Source organism: Neomonachus schauinslandi, chromosome 14, assembly GCF_002201575.2.
Source record: "Neomonachus schauinslandi chromosome 14, ASM220157v2, whole genome shotgun sequence".
Lineage (NCBI taxonomy): Eukaryota > Metazoa > Chordata > Mammalia > Carnivora > Phocidae > Neomonachus > Neomonachus schauinslandi.
Window position 1 is genome coordinate 1,213,722 of NC_058416.1, and position 18,705 is coordinate 1,232,426.

The following is an 18,705-nucleotide window of genomic DNA, read 5'->3' on the forward strand; positions in this document are numbered from 1 at the left end:
AGACTTACCGATTTTGTTGAGATGCCGTTATACCGTTTTCCGTGAAGGCTGAAGAGTACCACATCTTAGACACTCGGAAACACATTCCTTTGAGATCACCCCATATTTGTCGGCTCTGTCACCTTGAGGGCCTCGTGCTGAGTTGGACTGGGAGGGCGTACGATGTGTGTGGACCAGGTACACTTACCTGCACTACCTTCTACCTGCCGGTCATTGCGGCATCGTCCTCCCTGGCTCTGTTTCTCCTGAGAGACTAACCCCATCTCCCACTTTTCTAGATTTAAAGTTATGTCCCACTTACCATCTCAAAGACGATTAATAATGTCGTTGAACATACCAAGTGAACAGGACATTTATGTTAGTTGATGAAGATGAAGTTTTGGAATAACAAAGCGGCAGTAAAATTTCACACTATAGTACAATTTGGCACAGTCCGACTTAGTCATGGTCTTTAAACAAAGAAAGCAGAGGCGCAGACTGACTGAATGCCAAAATTAGCCAGTCCCAGTGAGAGCTAGAAGCTGATTCAATCATTTTCTGGGGGAAAAAAGAGAAAGGGAAGAGAATCCACAATCATCCCTCTCATACCCGTAGTCCGGAGGATGAGAAGCACCCACCTACTTTGGAGTCGGGGTCTCGGAGGGCAGAGTGGGTTTGCTCTCGGAGAGACCTGAGTTTGAACTCAGTTTAGCTCTGCGAAAATGCAGCTGGGGCTCTCGGTGTGCATTTTTAGGATTGTTATGTGAGACTGGCAGGGCTGGTATGAAAGACACATACCACAGCTAAATAAAACAGAAAATTAAATAAAATAGTATGAAGAAGGCATGCTAGGTGCTCAATAAATTATCACTCAGCTGAGCTATAACCAACCTTCACTCAGCTGGAACTCAGGGGAGCTCAGTGCCCCTCCTGTCTGCCGCCTCCTCTCCCGTGCTCCCTCATCTTCATCCATGCCACGTGATGACAAATTATGCCACAACCAGTATTTGTGGGATGCCCTTGTTTTCGAAGGAAGAAACAACCGTAACTGGAGCCCAGCGGCCCTTCTTGGCTCTCACGCTCCGTGCACCTGACAGCAAATGCCTTCCTACTTGCACAGTCCACACTGCGGCTCTGACCTGGCTCGCGGGGGGACCCGGGTGTGCACTTGGACACAGGCCTGAGCCTGCATGTCCGGCGTGACCGTCCTCTGCGCTACCTCCTGGCCGGTCGGGTAACTCCTGCCCCGGGGGCAATGTAACCCCAGCAGCATGAGCCCCGGGGGTCTTTGGACAACCTGGACACCAGGCCGGCCTGTGAGACCTCACGGTTTTGCCTCCACGTGAGTCTCATTGGACCGCCATTCCTGACCTCCACTTACGCTCAAGTATTCTTTCATATGACCATGTGGACGGTGAAAACATCTCATCTGCTGTTTGGGAGGAAGAATTGTTTTTGTGCCCCCAAAGATGCCTGGCTCGGAGTATAAATATTTTGTCACTCAGCTTCCTTCCAGTCCCACCCGGTGTCGTCCGCTCTGCTCCGAGACACCGTGCCGGGTGCTCAAGGAGGTTCCGGGACGACGCAGACACGCAGGGACCACAAAAGGCAGGCCACGGTGCAGACAGAAGTACATTTACTGAGCTCGCGAACCCCCAAAGAGCTTTAAAATGAAGTTCCATGCAGCTATCAGAAGCTGAAGGAGCCACAACTCCTTTTGTAGTGTGACTGATTAAAAAACAAACAAACAAACAAACAGAACCCCCAAATCTACACACCACGCAAAGTTTGGAGCAGAAAAATTAGCCCTGGGAAAGTCTGGAAAAGCCCAAGATTATACAAGACATTCATCCTCAAGCTGATTTTTTTTTTTTTTTTGGTACAATCCTGTGTTGTGCTCCAAACAAAAATCTGAGCATACTTCTTAAAGCGAAAACAAAGCTCGGCCCCGGCCACACATCTGTGAGTTTTGAAACAAAGGCTTGTTTGTGTGTTCCCCTCACTCCTACCCATGAAAGCAGACACTTACTTGAAAAACTTTTCAGGGAAACACTCTAAACCAACATCCTGGTATAAATTTGCAAAACGCAATACAGGCCTGATTGTTTTTGGAGTGGATGCAGGCCGCATACGAATAGCTCTTTCTGAAACGTAATGTTCTTTGCACGGCTCAGTGGCTAATGTACAATAAATCAACAAAAGAGGGCTTCAATAAAGCTGGTGGGCGGCAGCAAGACCACTGTTATTTTATCTTTTTACAGTATTTAATTGGAAGGTTTTTCCTGAAACTTTAGCCAGCTTTCAAATTACTGGACTCCATATAAGAAGAGATTGATAAGAGAAAATTTTTTTTTCCAGGATTTTTCCCTTACAAGAGAGCAAGTTTTTGCAGAGGGAGAATAAAGTTACAAGTGTCTAGCATTTTGCTGAGGGAGAATGAAATTAGATGCTGAATGGGGCGGATAGGAAACGCTGGGAAAATGCAAAGTTGGCAGCGATCGCTGCCAGGTCAGTGCAGAGCCCCCACTGTCCCTCGCTGCGCCAGGTGTCCACCGCATTCAAATGATACTATTATTCATAGACGGGAACAGAGTATTAAAACTCCCCCCAAAAATCATTTGCAACTGAATAAAGATATAATCCTGGAAATATAACTCTCCATTAAGGGTCCCCATTAGCAACACAAGAGCCCCATTGTGAAGGAGTTATGTATATTTATCAAGTTTAGAAAAAAAACTTGTCTTGGTGCTTACATGTTAATAGGAAACTTTTATAGCCCTGGTCTCAGAACTAGTTATGCATAAAATGTAAAGCATCTATTATTCTTTGGCAAACTCTTTACTATTTGACAGTGAATTGCTAATACGTGAATCTTGAATGTCTCCTGGCTGTGGATGGGTGAGTCCCCCGGGCTGGCCCAGGGGCTGCATGCGTGGGCCGGGACGCGAGGTCCCACGTTGGGACGCGTGGTCCTGCTGGGGACAGGTTTCCCTTCCAAGGGCTTCGCCGGGGTTGTTTCTGAATAGGATCAGTGCTATTCCATCCAGTGATGGGCCCATTCAAAGTAAGGGAGAGTGGTGTGTCCCCTGCCCCCTTGTGCTTTCAGTGTCCGGGGAGGAGCCCCCACCTTCCCTCCGAATGCGTGACCTGCAATGAGCCAACTCCGCACTCAGAGCCCCAGGCTGCTCTCCGCCAAGATGCGGCCCACGCTGGCCTGCACTGCTGAACACCACAGAGCTGCTGCAGTCCAACCACCCCAGGCGAGAGTAAATGGGGTGCCGCGAGATCTAGAGCGGCAGGTGGGGTAAACACGGTGAACAGGGTGCGGTCCTTCAAGGAAGGGCCCCTTCCCCCCGCAGGCTCTTTCCACTTTCACACCAGAACGTAATAAATAGCAAGCAGTGTTGAGATGTGAACGCCGTCCCCTCGGAGTCTGGGACCCACTTTATCGCATCTGCTGCAAGCATGCTCGGTTTAGGTTTGCTGTGTTCGCCTTGGGTTTCCTGTCCCAGCTAGGCGCTACTGGGATTCGGGCCATGTTGTGATGAGCTGGCAAACCGGGTCCTGAAGGATCCTTGTGGCTCGGACCTCGAGGGTGGACGGGCCCCCTTCTGGGGTCTCTGGGGGGGGAATCCCCTTGCCCATGTCTCTGTTCTTTTCTTACTTCCGGTGTCGTTGGCAAACTTCCTGTTACAGGTTTAGTTGCATCCCCTCAAATGTGTATGTTGGAAGTCCTCACCCCCAGTCCCTGTGAATGTGACCTTATTTGGAAATAGGGGGTCACAGATGACGAAGTTAAGACGATGTCATTAGGGTGGGCCCTAATCCCAGGTGACTATGTCCTTATTAAAAAAAAGGAAATTTGGACATAGAGTCAGACATGCACCCAGGGAGAATGCTAGGTGGCCACGAATGCAGAGATGGGGATGGTGCGTCTACCCACCATGTGACGCTGAAGATGGCCAGAACCCCCAGGGGAGAGGAGAGCCTGGAACAGACTCTTGCTCAGCCCCCGGAAGGGATCAGCCCTGCCGACACCTTGGTCTCAGACTTCTGGCCTCCGGAGCTGTGGGAAAAGAAATTTTGGTGTTTAAGCCCCCTAGCCCATGACAGTTTGTTATAGTGGCCCTAGCAAATGCAAACATGGACACATTGTCAGAAGTCCCAATGCAAGGAAATTTATGCAGAAGATGTCGTGGCAGCTCATATCAGGCATTGGCAAAGCACAGCTCTCCTCATGGGAGCATTTTGCCCTATGTGGCATCTTGTTCCAGGCAGAGCATTCTGTTGTACACAGAGCATCTGCTGTACACAGAACATCCTTGTTCTATAGGGAACATCCTTGTTCTACACGGAGCATCCTTGCTCTACATGGAGCATCCTTGCTCTACACAGAATATCCTTGTTCTGCATGGAGCATCCTTGTTCTGCACGGAGCATCCTTGTTCTGCACGGAGCATCCTTGTTCTACACGGAGCATCCTTGCTCTACACAGAACGTCCTTGTTCTACGTGAAACATCCTTGTTCCACACGGAACATTTGTGTCCTACATGGAGTATTCTTGCTCTACACAGAGCATCCTTGCTCTACATGGAACATCCTTGCTGTACATGGAACATCTTCACTGTACATGGAACATCCTTGTTCCACACGGAGTATCCTTGCACTACACGGAGCATCCTTGCTCTACATGGAACATTCTTGCTATACACGGAGACTTGTTGCATCACAGGGAAGTATCCCGTGGCTGAGGGTCATGCTCCTAGCAGCAGGCGGCAGTGCTTAGCCAAAACTCTCATTTTGACCATTTAAATTTCAGGGAGACCACAGCCATGCAGGGCCCGGCATAGGAACTACTGAGGCTGCTGGAGATCATCATGCCCAGGACCATGATGGGGCGAGACCAGACCAGCGGGCATGCAGTCTCTCACTTACATGTGGTTATGGGCCATATATAAATAGAGAAGCAATGCTCTTGAGTTAGAGCCACTGAGACTTAGCTCCGCTGGTGTGCAATGCATGTGAAGACCGTTATCTGGCAGGGCTGAAGCCAGGCACTGGAGGGCGGCATGAAGGAGGGACGAAGCCACCCGAATGTTCCTGGTGGGAAGCTGTGGCTCCCACTGGTGCTCGAAAGCCACTTGAATGGTTTGTAGTGTGACGGCAGCCTTAGCTCCTCCAGACTGCCCCGCGGAGCTCCAGGAAGCAGGACGGGCCCGAGTGTTCATCTGTGGGTGTTGGTTGTGGGAGCAGCACCCACGCGAGACCCCTGTGCCCCGTTAGGATGAGTTCTCTGTTTGGGAGGCAACACCGTCTTGCCCCATTGCTTCCCCTGTTCACTGCGTCTCTCTGTTAGTTATTTCATAGGGCATGCAGTGCAGGGGAGCCTGGAAGGACCCCTTGGCTCTCACTGGCACTCTTTTTGGCTTTTACTATCCCCATAATAATGCATCTCTTCTCCCTTTCTTGTAAGTATTCCCCAGAAACACAAGCAACTGTAGCGCCATAGCTCTGTTGTGCCCCTCTCTTGGGTTTCACAACGATGGATGAGGAAGTTGGGCTGGCTGGCTGGCCCAGAGGGCTCACTGTTGGGTGTGGTCCACCCGGCCCTGCAAATTAACAAGTGCTGTGTGAGGTCCCTGGCCAGGTCCCTGCCGCTCCCACTTCAGAAGACAGTGTTTGCCGAGCTTCACTCTGGACCACAGTAGATGAGAGCAGAGAACACGGAAGCTGCCTCTGGAAGGCCATGGTTACATTTTCACCTGAATCTGGGCAGCAGCCGATTCTCCTCTTCACTCCTGATTGTGTCATTGTTGCATGAACCTCCGAGAGGCTGATAAAAGAACTATGAGCATGTCCACAATAACCAAACTATGGAGAGAGCCCAGACGTCCATCAACAGATGAATGGATAAAGAAGGTGTGGTATATATATACAATGGAATATTATGCAGCCATCAAAAGGAATGAGATCTTGCCATTTGCAACGACATGGATGGAACTGGAGGGTATTATGTTGAGCGAAATAAGTCAAACAGAGAAAGACATGTATCATATGATCTCACTGATATGAGGAATCCTTAATCTCAGGAAACAAACTGAGGGTTGCTGGAGTGGGGGGTGGGGTGGGAGGGATGGGGTGGCTGGGTGATAGACACTGGGGAGGGTATGTGCTATGGTGAGCGCTGTGGATTGTGCAAGACTGTTGAATCACAGATCTGTACCTCTGAAACAAATAATGCAATGTATGTTAAGAAAAAAAAGAAGAAGATAGCAGGAAGGGAAGAATGAAGGGGTGGAAATCGGAGGGGGAGACGAACCATGAGAGATGATAGATTCTGAGAAACAAACTGAGGGTTCTAGAGGGAAGGGGGGTCAGGGGATGGGTTAGCCCGGTGATGGGTATTAAGGAGGGCACGTTCTGCATGGAGCCCTGGGTGTTATACGTAAACACTACTTCAAAAACTAATGATGTAATGTATGGTGATTAACATAACATAAAAAAAAAAAGAACTGGGAGCAAGGCCATCCGGAGGGCAGAGTTTGGGGTCTGAGCAGAGAGGCCCACAGAGTGGGGATGGAGCAGAGTTGGAGCGAGGTGGTCTCACGCATTTGGATCTAAGCCATTGTCATTTTGACTTGCTGCCCAGAGCATCATTTAGCCATTTGGAGGCTCAGCCCCTTCATTTGCAGATGGGAATAATAACACATCTCAAAAGTGATGAATATACCCAACAAGAACCGTGGTCCCACTCCTGGGCACATCCTCATGAACGTCACTCTCTTTTCGTTTCTTCCTCCCTCTCCCTCCCTTCCACTCTGTGGAGAAGTTGGCCAAGGTGACAATGAAAAGATAAAGATCAGTTTTCCTTTTATTCTTGTTGCTCAAAATTCCACAAGTTAAAGCCAGAAAATTTCAATGGAAATAACGTCACACACGTGTGTCGCTCCCACGCATGACAACACAGCACAACAATGCAACCATCAGCCTCCTCCCTTATTAAATACAATCCAAATTAGAGAGCCGTGCTAGTTTACTGGTAAAACTATTTCTTTTCATCCATGTGGAAGCTCTGTAAAGAGAGCAGAATCGATAATAGCACCTACTACGTACCAGATATTACATATTTAATCTCAATTTTTTCTCTCTTAGACCATTGTTCATGCAAAGTAACTCAATATTTTTTGGCGGTCTTTAGAAAGGGTGCACTCAAGATATCTTCCCTGATTTTACTTTGCTTTAATGAGTGGATCGATTTTATTGAATCCCTGCAGCATTATGGGAAGGCTATCCTTGCCTGATTTTATCTGGGAGGAAGCTTTGCCCCAGCCTGTACAGGCTGCAGACCAGCCGCGGGTTGGGGGGTCAGGCTGCGTTCCTGCCGCCCCAGGCTGCCCCCCTGTTCAAGGTGAGAAGAAACATTCATGGGGCAGGATCTCAGCTCAAAACCAGGATTTTTTATTCATGTCCCTGCAGAGCAGGGTGGGGAGGGGGTGGTGGAGCTGGTGCGGGGAGGGGGGCATGGGGGGAGGGGGGCGCCAGGGCTGCACTAAGCTCGTGGCAGTGAGAAGACCTGCTCGTCCCGCGTCCGCATGCCCTCTCTCCCTCCTTCAAGCACCTGGGCGTGTCTGGGCCCGTGTTCCACTCGCCCCTCTTGTCAACGTAGGACTGTTTAGGTGGGTAGTATGCCGCCCTAAAGACAGATCTGCAAATATCCCTTTGTTTAATCTTTGTGTATCGCATGATTTTTCTAATTCAGGTACAGTTGGCACAAGGCATCACGTCAGTTCCAGGAAGGCCCTCTGTTTGTTCTTTAGCCATTCTCATTCTTTAATTTTAGCTGGACTGAAACATGGCTTAAATCACTGTCTTCCTTCTGATCTTTCACTGAGCAGTAAAACAATCTTTGGCAACCCATAATAGCAAATATACTTATTCATTTGAAAAATGGGTCAGTGAATACATTTATGATCGCCTACCTCCTTGGGCTGCGTCAAAGAAGGGTTTTCATGCAGTTACTATTGTCCTATGCTCTTTAATACACTAAAAATACAATGAGGAATTTCCTGGTATTTTTAGTCTAATAATCTTGCAGCAGAACCCAGAAATACAAAAACAAAACAAAACAAACAAATAAAAAAACACCACATCTAAGTATCTACTATAGTAAATTTAAATCTAATACCGTAGTTTTAAGATGTGAAAATACCAGATCACCATGTTTCAGAACAAGTCCCTCTTGATCACACTGATGACAACATTTCTAAATACAGCAGGTTGTTTTCTGAAAAGATCCAAATAATTTCAGATAGTTCAAATGAACTCTCTAAGTGTGACAAATAAAATCAGTCTGAGCAGCCCCGACTGGTGTGCCTGTGCCCCCAAGGGAAGGTGTGGGTTTCAGCCTTCTCTGTCCGGGTCTGATGGTCGACAAGTGTTCACTCTATCCTCAAACTTTGCAGAAAATCTTTCTGATGAATTTCGCCTGCTTCCCTGTTATTTGATTGCTCTTTAATACCTCTCTACCCAAAATGGATGTTTCCCACTGAAAATACATTCGGGTGGCGCCGGCCACGAGCAGTAGCTAGCTCTTGGGAACTGTGGCATTTTCCTGGGTCCTCCCAGCCTTGATCAAATAAAACAGGCAGGTGCGTGTTAGAGGGGTTCCCGATTATTTATGGCTTTTAGATACTTTGTGGGTTTAGCTGGTGAGAAAAGTTTTATTCCACTCACACAGACAAAACCCAACCAACTGTCTGGGCTGATTAAATTTGCATTGTTACATGAGCACATGGCAGGCAGGAGCAGAGTTATGAAATCTCACTGCCCATGCCATGGCAACTGGGCGAACAGCTCATGGGAAGAATGTGGATAATAGGAAATAGCGATATTTCTCTTTGTGTTTTCACTGCTGACAGTTTTATCTTACATCTGCCCAGTGTCCAGTGCACAGCAGCGGGCCGTCTGGGGGGCTCTTGCTGTCCTTTCTGCCTTCCTCACCTCACTCATTTGCTCAGCGAGCTGCCTGAAAGGTAACACCGTGCATGTTAAGTTTCAAGGACACAGACAAGGGAAGTTTACCTTTCAAGTAACTGAAGATGGAGTGAAAAGCAGTAATGCAGGCAAAGCAGCTGCAATCAGCCATTTAAATGAATCTGATGTAGTGTTATTATGGCTTTTTATTTACTGGGACAATCCACGTCAAAGGCAACGTGCGCTCGAGAGACCAGCTCTCAGGAGCTTTGACCTAATGTGAAAAGCTAGGAAACTTGCACAAACACATCTCTCAAAGTGTTGCGTGAATTACTTTTTTTGAGAGTGAAATCGGAAAAGACGCACTCTTTCCATTTTTTCCAGAAACAAATAGTATGTGTGGTTACTCTCTCTCCCCTTTGTAATCTGCCAGTGGCCATGGCACTCCGGAATGTTCCCTCTGCTCCCACGTTTTCCTCACTGGCAGCCCCTCCTCTTCCCCATCTGGTTCCGCATCCTGTGGGGGAGATGGGCAGGACCCCAGTCCTACTGGGCTGGGAGTCACTGTTTTGCCCTGTTGGTCAATAATTCTCCAGGACCATGGACAGCAATGCAATTGGGGTTGGGGACGTAGTCCTGAAGTCCTGTCTCTACCAACAGCGAGCTATCTGTTTTTGATTCTATGAACCCTCGGATACCGCAGCTGCGATTCTCTGGTTTTCTCTTCTTCTCCTTTAGAATTTGCCTACTACGCATGTCCATTTGTGTGTCTGCATACGGGTGGAGCTGTCCATCTCTTTGGCAAAAGTCCCTGCTGTGCCACCTAACTGACTTTGTGTGACCTTGGGCAAATCACTTAGCATTTTTCTTAATTGTTTGTAAAGTGAGAATAATAGTATCCTACGGTATCCTATGGGTATGTTGTGAGCGTTCGATGACAGGCGCCGAATATACAGGAAGTGCTCCATAAGGTAAGCCGCTGTGGTCACTGCTCCCGTGTGGCTGAGGTTCTGGGTTGGGTGGCTCCCTGTCATCTGTGCAGATGTTGCTATGCTCCTGATTCGCCAGCACTCCCGGGATGCACTTGCCCACCCATCACGGCAGCCGGCACTCTCCACGGTGTTTTGGGCGATTTCCTTGACCCTTTCCCCTCCAGATGATTCTGCACCTGCTCGAGTTCTGGCGCCAAACTCCCAGGCCTGCCCCTCCTCCGTGGTTTCCTGCCCTGACTCCTGAGTTTACAGTGGGATCTGGTCTCCCCAGTACCTTCCAGGTTTCAGGCTTCTGGGATCTGGTCTCCCCAGTACTTCGGTTTCAGGCTTCTGGGATCTGGTCTCCCCAGTACTTCGGTTTCAGGCTTCTGAGAACCCTAACTGTGCTGCCTCTGGTTTTGCCACCAGGCGTGCTCTCTGGTGAGACTCTCTCATACCCGGCCACCTGGACAGCATCTTCTCCAGGCTAGTTCTGGTGCTGTACTTTTGGGACAGAGAGGACGGGGGAGGTTAGGACTCTTTGGTTTGTCCTGTTTGGTTTTTGTTTTTTGGAGGTACTCATGTCCTGTGACCCTTCATGCTACTTGCTGGTTTTTAATCTGGGCTTTTCTGTTTTCTGTAGCTTCTGAGACCCTGGCCTGTTCTCATTCCATCCTCTCCCTTCTCTCCTCTGATTCCTGCAAAGAAAGTGTATCTTTATCAGTCAGCCTATCAATCAACAGTCAGTCAAATTAGTCGAGACTCACATGTTTAATGAGTCCTTTCTATGCTTACATATTTTATTTGGTTCTCATCTACCCAGATGACCGTTCCCTCTACACTCACCTGCTTAACCCCTATTTGTATTTGGAGTTTTGCTTCTTACAGGAAGCCTTCCCTGACTCCCCAGGGCTGGGGTATGTCCCCATGCCTGGTGCTCCTACGGTACTTACCATACCATCCCGTTCACGTGACACGACGCTCACCAGGCTGCATTTCTCATCAGATGTACTGTAAGCTCTTTGAGGGGAGGCCTGTCTTGATCACTGTTACATCTATCCCCAGAACCCAACAGTGCTTAATAGGTGTAAACAATAATGTTCAATGAATATTGGTTTGAATAAAAGAGCGAATGAGCATGAACTTCTTGAGACCAGTGGGCATGACTTATTTAACTTTTTATCTCCAAACCTTGCAATTATATTGATACAAAGTCTCTCAATTGAAACATTAAAAATGTAGTTTTGGAGACATTACTAATTAGTTAATTAATTAATGTATGCATCGATTAGCTAAAATATAATGCATCTTAGTAATCAGTATGCTGCCACTATAAATGTATAGGGATTTTGAGAAGGGTGAGAGAATGCACTTCAAATGATTCTATATGGTTTAGAACATGTTTTATCTATGCTATTTAATTTAAGATTAGCTGTGGCTCTGGAAGTAGCATTATTATACTCATTTACATCTGAAGGAAACAGGGCTCGGAAGAAAATATCACTCCGTTAGGGGTAAAGACGTGAGCCCCAGCCTTCTGATCGAAATGCAGGGCTCTCTCTACCTCGTCGACATGGCTCCCACTTACCCATAGATACATTTCCTTAGGTTCTGGCTCCTAGATATGACAGAAGGGGATCTGGTAGCTAATTTGATAGTGGGTGTCAGTGTGTTTTCTTTGCATGAATGTAGCATGTTTACGTTTCATGAGTGGAGACCAGAGGTCTTCTGGAAGTGTGCTAGTTTAAATAAATGACAGCACAGAAATCTCTTCTGTGGTAACAGGTTGGAGGCAGATGCATCTCACATTTATTTAGCAAGGATGGTCCCATTCACACAGATGGTGCAAGTGGGGATGAGCCTGGATGCCCTGGAGACAGGGACCACGTGGGCTGAGGGCTGGGGGCACCAATGGCAAGACAACTATAACTTTCGGTGCTGTTTATGCCAAGGGGAGAGCTCATCTCACTGCTTAGATACACAAGAAAACTTACAACCTAATGTTGCATATGTTTTAGGGTCCCTGATGGACGTTCACTACCACCAGAGAGCTCTTGCATCCTACAGCATCAGTTAGATACAATGTGGGTCTGTTATGTGTTGGCAAGGTCTCTGTTTATCACACATTCTTAGGAATATTTTTTAAAGATTTTATTGATTTATTTGAGAGAGAAAGAAACATGAGCAGGGGGAGCAGAGGGAGAGGGAGGAGCAGACTCCCTGCTGAGCAGAGAGCTCGATCCCAGGACTCCGGGATCACGACCTGAGCCAAAGTCAGACACTGAACAGACTGAGCCACGCAGGTGCCCCACGTTTTTAGTAATATTGAGAGATTTGCCATAATTCATTATTTTTTTCCAGAAGAATAAGATGTCCTGGAGATATATATATGTATATACCTGGATATATATAAAGCATCTTCAGTTGATCAGGACCCGGGGTTCTCAACAGGAGGGGATCTGGGGATCTCTGAGGAGACAGGGCCGGCGGTCAGGGCTGGAGGGGAAATGCTGCTGGCCTCGAACTGGGGGGGGCCACGGCAGCTGGTCTACAGTCCGCAATGCATGGCGGCCTCCATGGATGGATTGAATCCCCAGATTTCAGCATTCTGAGGCTCAGAAACCCTTCTTTCCAGTGAATTTAACTCATTGGTAACATCTCTCCGTTTCCTTTTTTATTTTAATGGATGAAAAATTACAAGGACATGTCCTGGTTTTGGCTGAGATGGAGTAGTTCTGTCCCTGCCACCTGCTTATTTTTTACAAGTGGAAAGTCCCAGCCGTAACGCAACAAAGAAGCATGAGAAGATGCAGGAGGAAGGCAGGCGGGCTGGGGACCTCGAGACTTGAGGATGACGTCACTGTGAGTCCCTTGGGTTTCCTTACTGTCCACTACAGCCTCCAGGATGGACAGCGCACTGCAGCGGCCCCCAACCCAAAACTGCCAAAGACACAGATGGTAACTGTCCAAGGAAGCCAGGTTCCCACAGCCAGAAGGACTGGCTCCACCAACGGAAAGTTCACTCCATCTGAACACTAGCAGGAAGCTGCGCACTTTCCCTCCTTCCTGGCATTTCAACAGGTTCATGTGGGGAATGGATCTTTTACCTTCTCCCACCCCCTCCCCAAGGACCAGGCTGCTGGTGGAGTCTGTGGGCTGGGCACTTGGCTGACTTTCACTTCCCAGCCAGTGGGGAGCAGTGGGTGCTTTGATGGTCCTGCTGGGATGGTGTCCGGACACTCAACGGGGAGCGTGGGTGCCCCGTGCCTCCTACCCTGGTGTCGGCTGTGCCTAGCGCCGAGGGGGCTATCCCCCACCGGGAGGACAAGGGATGGTGGGGTCAGCGAGGCCAAGGGAGATGGAGCTCCTGCCCCATTCGTGGACAGCGAAGCTGGGTGCTGTTGGCGGGGCCAGTGGAAAACTCAGCCTACATGCCACCTGGCCCTGCACTACATCTCAACAGGGGGCTGTTGCTAAACGCAGAAGATTGAGCAGGACCCAGACTGTCGTAATATAATATCCAAAATATTCAGGATACGGCCAAAAATCACCTGTCGTACCAAGAAACAGGGAAATCACAACTCGCCCGAGAAAAGAATCAACAGACACTATCACTGGGATGAATCATGGATTAACCCATGGGACAGGCATTAAGTATTTAACATATGACAGTAATTTTAAAGCAACCATCAAAGAATGCTTGCAACAAAGAGTTATAATTTTTTTGGATAAGGATAAAAAGTAGAAAATCTCAGCAAAGAAGTAGTAGTTATAAAGAAGAACCAAATGGAAAAATAGAAATGAAAAATACAATTGCCTAATAATAATAATAATAAACATCTAGCTGGATGGGCTCAGCAGATAGAGATGACAGAGAGAATCTGTGAGACTTGAGAACAGATCAACAGAATTTGTCCAAACTGGAAAAACTTAAAAATCCCAAACACCTGTGGGTCGATAACAAAAGAGCTAACATATCATTGAGTCCTGGGAGGAGAGAGAATGGGACTGAACAAGTATTTGAAGAAATAATTGCTGAAAACCTCCCAAATTTGGCAAAAGACAAATCTACAGATCCAAGAGGTTAAACAAATCCTAAATTAGATAAATCCAAGAAAACTACACCAAGAAGACTACTCCTACATTTTAATTAATCTCTTGAAACTAAAGAGAAGGATAAAATGTGGAACTCGGCCAGAGGAGTGACACAGCTTTGCAGGGGCACACCAGCCCGAATGGAGCTGGTTTCCCCTCTGGACCTGGGGAAGTGGGAAGAAAGTGACTCAGCACTTATCAGGAGCTGGGAGAAGAGAGCCGTCAACCCAGAAGTCCAGATCCCGTGAAAATGTCCTACAAAACTAAAGGGGATTCGAAGGGGCACCTGCACCCCAATGTTCATAGCAGCAATGTCCACGGCAGCCAAACTATGGAAAGAGCCCAGATGTCCATCAACAGATGAACGGATAAAGATGTGGCATATATATATATATGTATATATATATATACACAATGGAATATTATGCAGGCATCACAAAAATGAAATATTGCCATTTGCAATGACATGGATGGAACTAGAGGGTATTATGTTGAGGGAAATAAGTCAATCAGAGAAAGACAATTATCATATGATTTCACTCTTATGTGGAATTTAAGAAACAAAACAGAAGATCATAGGGGAAGGGAAGGGAAGGAAAAATAAAATAAGACGAAATCAGAGAGGGAGACAAACCAAGAGGCTCTTAATCATAAGAAACAAACTGAGGGTTGCTGGAGGGGAGGGGAGTGTGTGATGGGGTAACTGGGGGATGGACATTAAAGAGGGCACGTGATGTGATGAGCACAGGGTGTTATATACATTATATAATGATGAATCACTCAACTCTACCTCTGAAACTAATAATATACTATATGCTAACTAAATTGAATTTAAATAAAAAATTAAAAAAAAAAACTGAAGGGGAAATCAAGGTATTTTCCCACAAAGGAAATATGAAAGAACTTGTTGCTAGGAAATCTGCCCTGGAAGAATGGCTAAGGGATGGTCTCCAAACTAATGGGAAGGTGTGGAGCTTCACAAAAGGAGGAGGGGTGGGCGCACACCACCTCACGGGTCTCCTAAGTCATCCTCGCTGTGAAAGCATCAGTGATAACACTGTGAGGTGGATGCAGAGGAAATGGCATAATCATTCAAAGGGACCTCAGGGGAATTAAATTTTCAATACTTAACTCTAAGTAGTAAAATGTTGACACCACTAGACTGTGATAAATTATGTACTAATTGTTATACTAAGCAAAAAAATAAAACTATATTAAATAATATACTGGAAGACACTATCAATAAATCAAGATGAACTCCTAAAAAATGCTCAAGCAGCCGAGAGACGAGCAAGAGAAGATGAGAAAAAGGAGAAACAAACCGAAAACAAACTGACCTGAGCCGAAACATGTCAGTAATTGTCTTAAGTGTAAATGGTCTAAATACAACTATTATAATCGGAGATAGGCAGAAAAGATTAAAAAAATAAAACAACATGATCGAACAAAGGTCTGTTTACAAGTAACTCACTTCAAACCCAATGATGTCAGTCGGTTGGAATAAAGATGGCGGTTTCTTGCAAAACTAAATGTGTGCTCCAGCCATCACACTCTTGGGCACCCATCCTCAAGAAAGTTTGCATTCATTTCAAAACCCATACACGCGTGTTCTTGGTGGCTTTATGGTTGACGGCGAAGACTAGAAACAACCTGGCATCCTCCGTGAGACAGCTGGGTGCATGCACTAAGGGATGGGCATCAGCAATACATGCATCCATGCAACAGTGTGGACAGGTCTCAAGGTTATCTTCAAAAGTCGATCTCAGAAGGTTACAAACAATATGATTCCATTCATACAGCATTTTTGAAATGGGCAAATCACAGAGATGGAGAACAGGTGAGCCGTTGGCAGGGGTAAGGGTAGGGGAAGGAGGAGGCTGTGGGGATGATGGGGTAGCTCAGGGACGCTGGTGGTGGAGTGGTTCTGTGTTCTGGCTGTGCTGGTGGTCACCGGGATGGCCTCCTGAGAAAAACAGCACACACACGTCAAGCCGTGCAAAACTGGTGAAATCTAAGGAAGGTTGATGGGTTACACCATGTTCATTTCCTCCTTGTGATATTGTTCTACAGCTTTGCAAGGTGTCGTCATCGGGGGAAACTGGGTGAAGGGTGCTCAGAGTCTCTCTGCTATTTTGTTACAGCGGCATGTGAATGACAGTGGCAATGATCTTCATGGAAACATTTAAAAAAATTATAAGAAAAGCAAACTTCTAATTTTGTAGTTAAAATATCCAGGACCTTCCAGGGTGGCTGGGTGGCCCAGTTGGTTGCATCTGACTCTTGGTTTCAGCTGAGGTCATGATCTCGGGGTCCTGGGATCGAGCCCTGTGTCACACTCTGTGCTCAGTGGGAGTCTGCTTCTCCCTCTGCCCCTCTCCCCCGCTTGTCGGTTCTCTCCCCTTTTCGCTAAAATAAATTAATAAAACCTTAAAAAATATACCCGGGAGCTTCCAATTAATGAGCTGAGTTTGGCTATCCCCATCACTACTCTTTCCTTTCCCAACCAGAGCGCCCCTAGGGTGGGGGAGTGGCTGGCTCCAGGAGGACCTGGGGGCTCTCACACTGCCTGCCCCCAGGGCCTCACTGACCAGAGCTGAGCTGCTGGGGCCTCCATCAAACAGGCCACTTCTTCCAAAGGCAGACATAGACATCGCTTCTCTGTCCTCATCCCAGTGCTTGAGGACCACATCTGGTTTTGACGTACATCCCAAAATGAAATTCCAAAATACATCAGTCTCATTAAAATTGTTGGTCCTTTACTAAAAGCTCCAACCACAGCTGACCCTCTCCAGCTTTGGTACGCGCTTGCTAGGTTTGGATAGTCGGCTCTCATATCGCTAACAGCCATAATACAATATGGTTTGGAGTGGCCAGCAATCAATTGTTCTATTACAATCTTAAATTTTTAAAATCCTGGCAGAGGAAGAGATGAAACAGCTTTGCAATGCAAAACCTGGGAGGAGCTTCACCAGCTAAAAAGAGAGCAGTTTGACACTGAAGTCCCCATCCGTTCAATATAAGGCAGATGTCACCACACTGAATAGCAAGACCGTGGGGTCCAGGTGTTGTTGGCCCCTGACTGGGTGTCCTTGGGCAAAGCCTCCACCTCTGGGTCTTAGTTTCCTGGTCTGTAAAACAAAGTAGTGGCCCCAACAAGCCCGCTCTTTCATTTCCTCCAGCAAAACAGTCTATGATTCTGCAAATCCTTGAGATGTTTCTCCAGCAAAGTGTGGCTCTCAGGAATTCTTCTTTGCCCTGCAGTAGTCTTGGCCTAAGGAGAGAACAAAATTTGCAATCACCCAAGTTTCCATGCACATACAACAGCTAGAACCAGGTTCAATCATGGCTGGCAGGACTGGACCTCAGCATTAGCATCATTTTGAGTGTGGGGAAAATGGATTCGTGATGGGCTTTTTTTTTTTTTTTTTTTTTTATGTTAGCCCCCATAAGTAAATCATTAGTTTTTTTTTTTTTTTTTAAGATTTTATTTATTTGACAGAGAGAGACATAGTGAGAGAGGGAACACAAGCAGGGGGAGTGGGAGAGGGAGAAGCAGGCTTCCCGCTGAGCAGGGAGCCCGATGTGGGGCACATCATTAGTTTTTAATGTAGTGATCCGTGCTTCATGATGACCTTTCCTGGAAATCACTGTCTGTGCTGTAGGTTGCAGGTATCTGAGCCACGTCCTGCAGCCATGAAGGAAGGTCCCCACCATTAGCCCTGCCCCTCCTTTGGGGCCTCCTCTGATCTCGGGGCTGTGAAGTCTTCACCTTCTCCAGCTCTGCACCCGGGCCTGGAGGCAGTTGCTGCCCGCACGCCCACACCGCTCTCCACCGGGCAGGTGCCATGCTCGCGACCGCTCTCCCCTTTGCCTTCTAGCTTTGCTGGAGCTTCAGTTCCTGGCCCGCTGGACGTCCAAGCCCTGGGTGGCCCCCAGTGGTACCAGCTGCAGCTTACACAACTGGCTGGTCAGGAGGACGTGTGAAGGCTGTGCCACCAGCAAGCTCAGCCCGTGGCCGGGCAGGTGGCGCTGCATGGAGGGTACCACGTCAGGAATTGGGATTCAGCTGCTTCTGTGAATTCTTCCTTAGAGCTTGAGTTCTCTCTAAAGAATACCTTTTTTTGGATGCTTTTTTGGTTAGACTTTTATTCTCTCTCTCAAACTCACCACTCAGTCTGGTAACTTTAAATATTTTTTGAGAACAAAACAAACCTATTTTCTCTTGATTGAGCTTTAATTTACTGTATTGTTTTAATGTTTTGTTCTGGTAATTTATAACTTGAGATATCAGAAAATTGCTTCCAAGTTCATGAATATTTGTCATTGTAACAAAGAGATGGATGGCTTGACGATGACATTTATGATGGTATTTGCTATTTTGGAAAGATAGAGAATCACCCCATCTTCACTGAAAGCCTACTCTCAGAAGACTTTTTCAAATGTTACACAAAAACAAGTGTGCGTTCAGGCAGCTGGGATTTCTGCTCAGAGCTAATGACTGTCAGGCCCAGACCTTCATCTGTGCCTAAGATCCACGATGCTCTTTCTTCTTTATGGGGTTGCCTTTTTGCATTTGGTAGTGCATTAGGTATGTAGTTCACATTTCAACTCAAAACATTTCTTGTAGCTAAGCTGTGCACACGCGCACACACATGCATGCACACACATGCCTGCACACATACACAC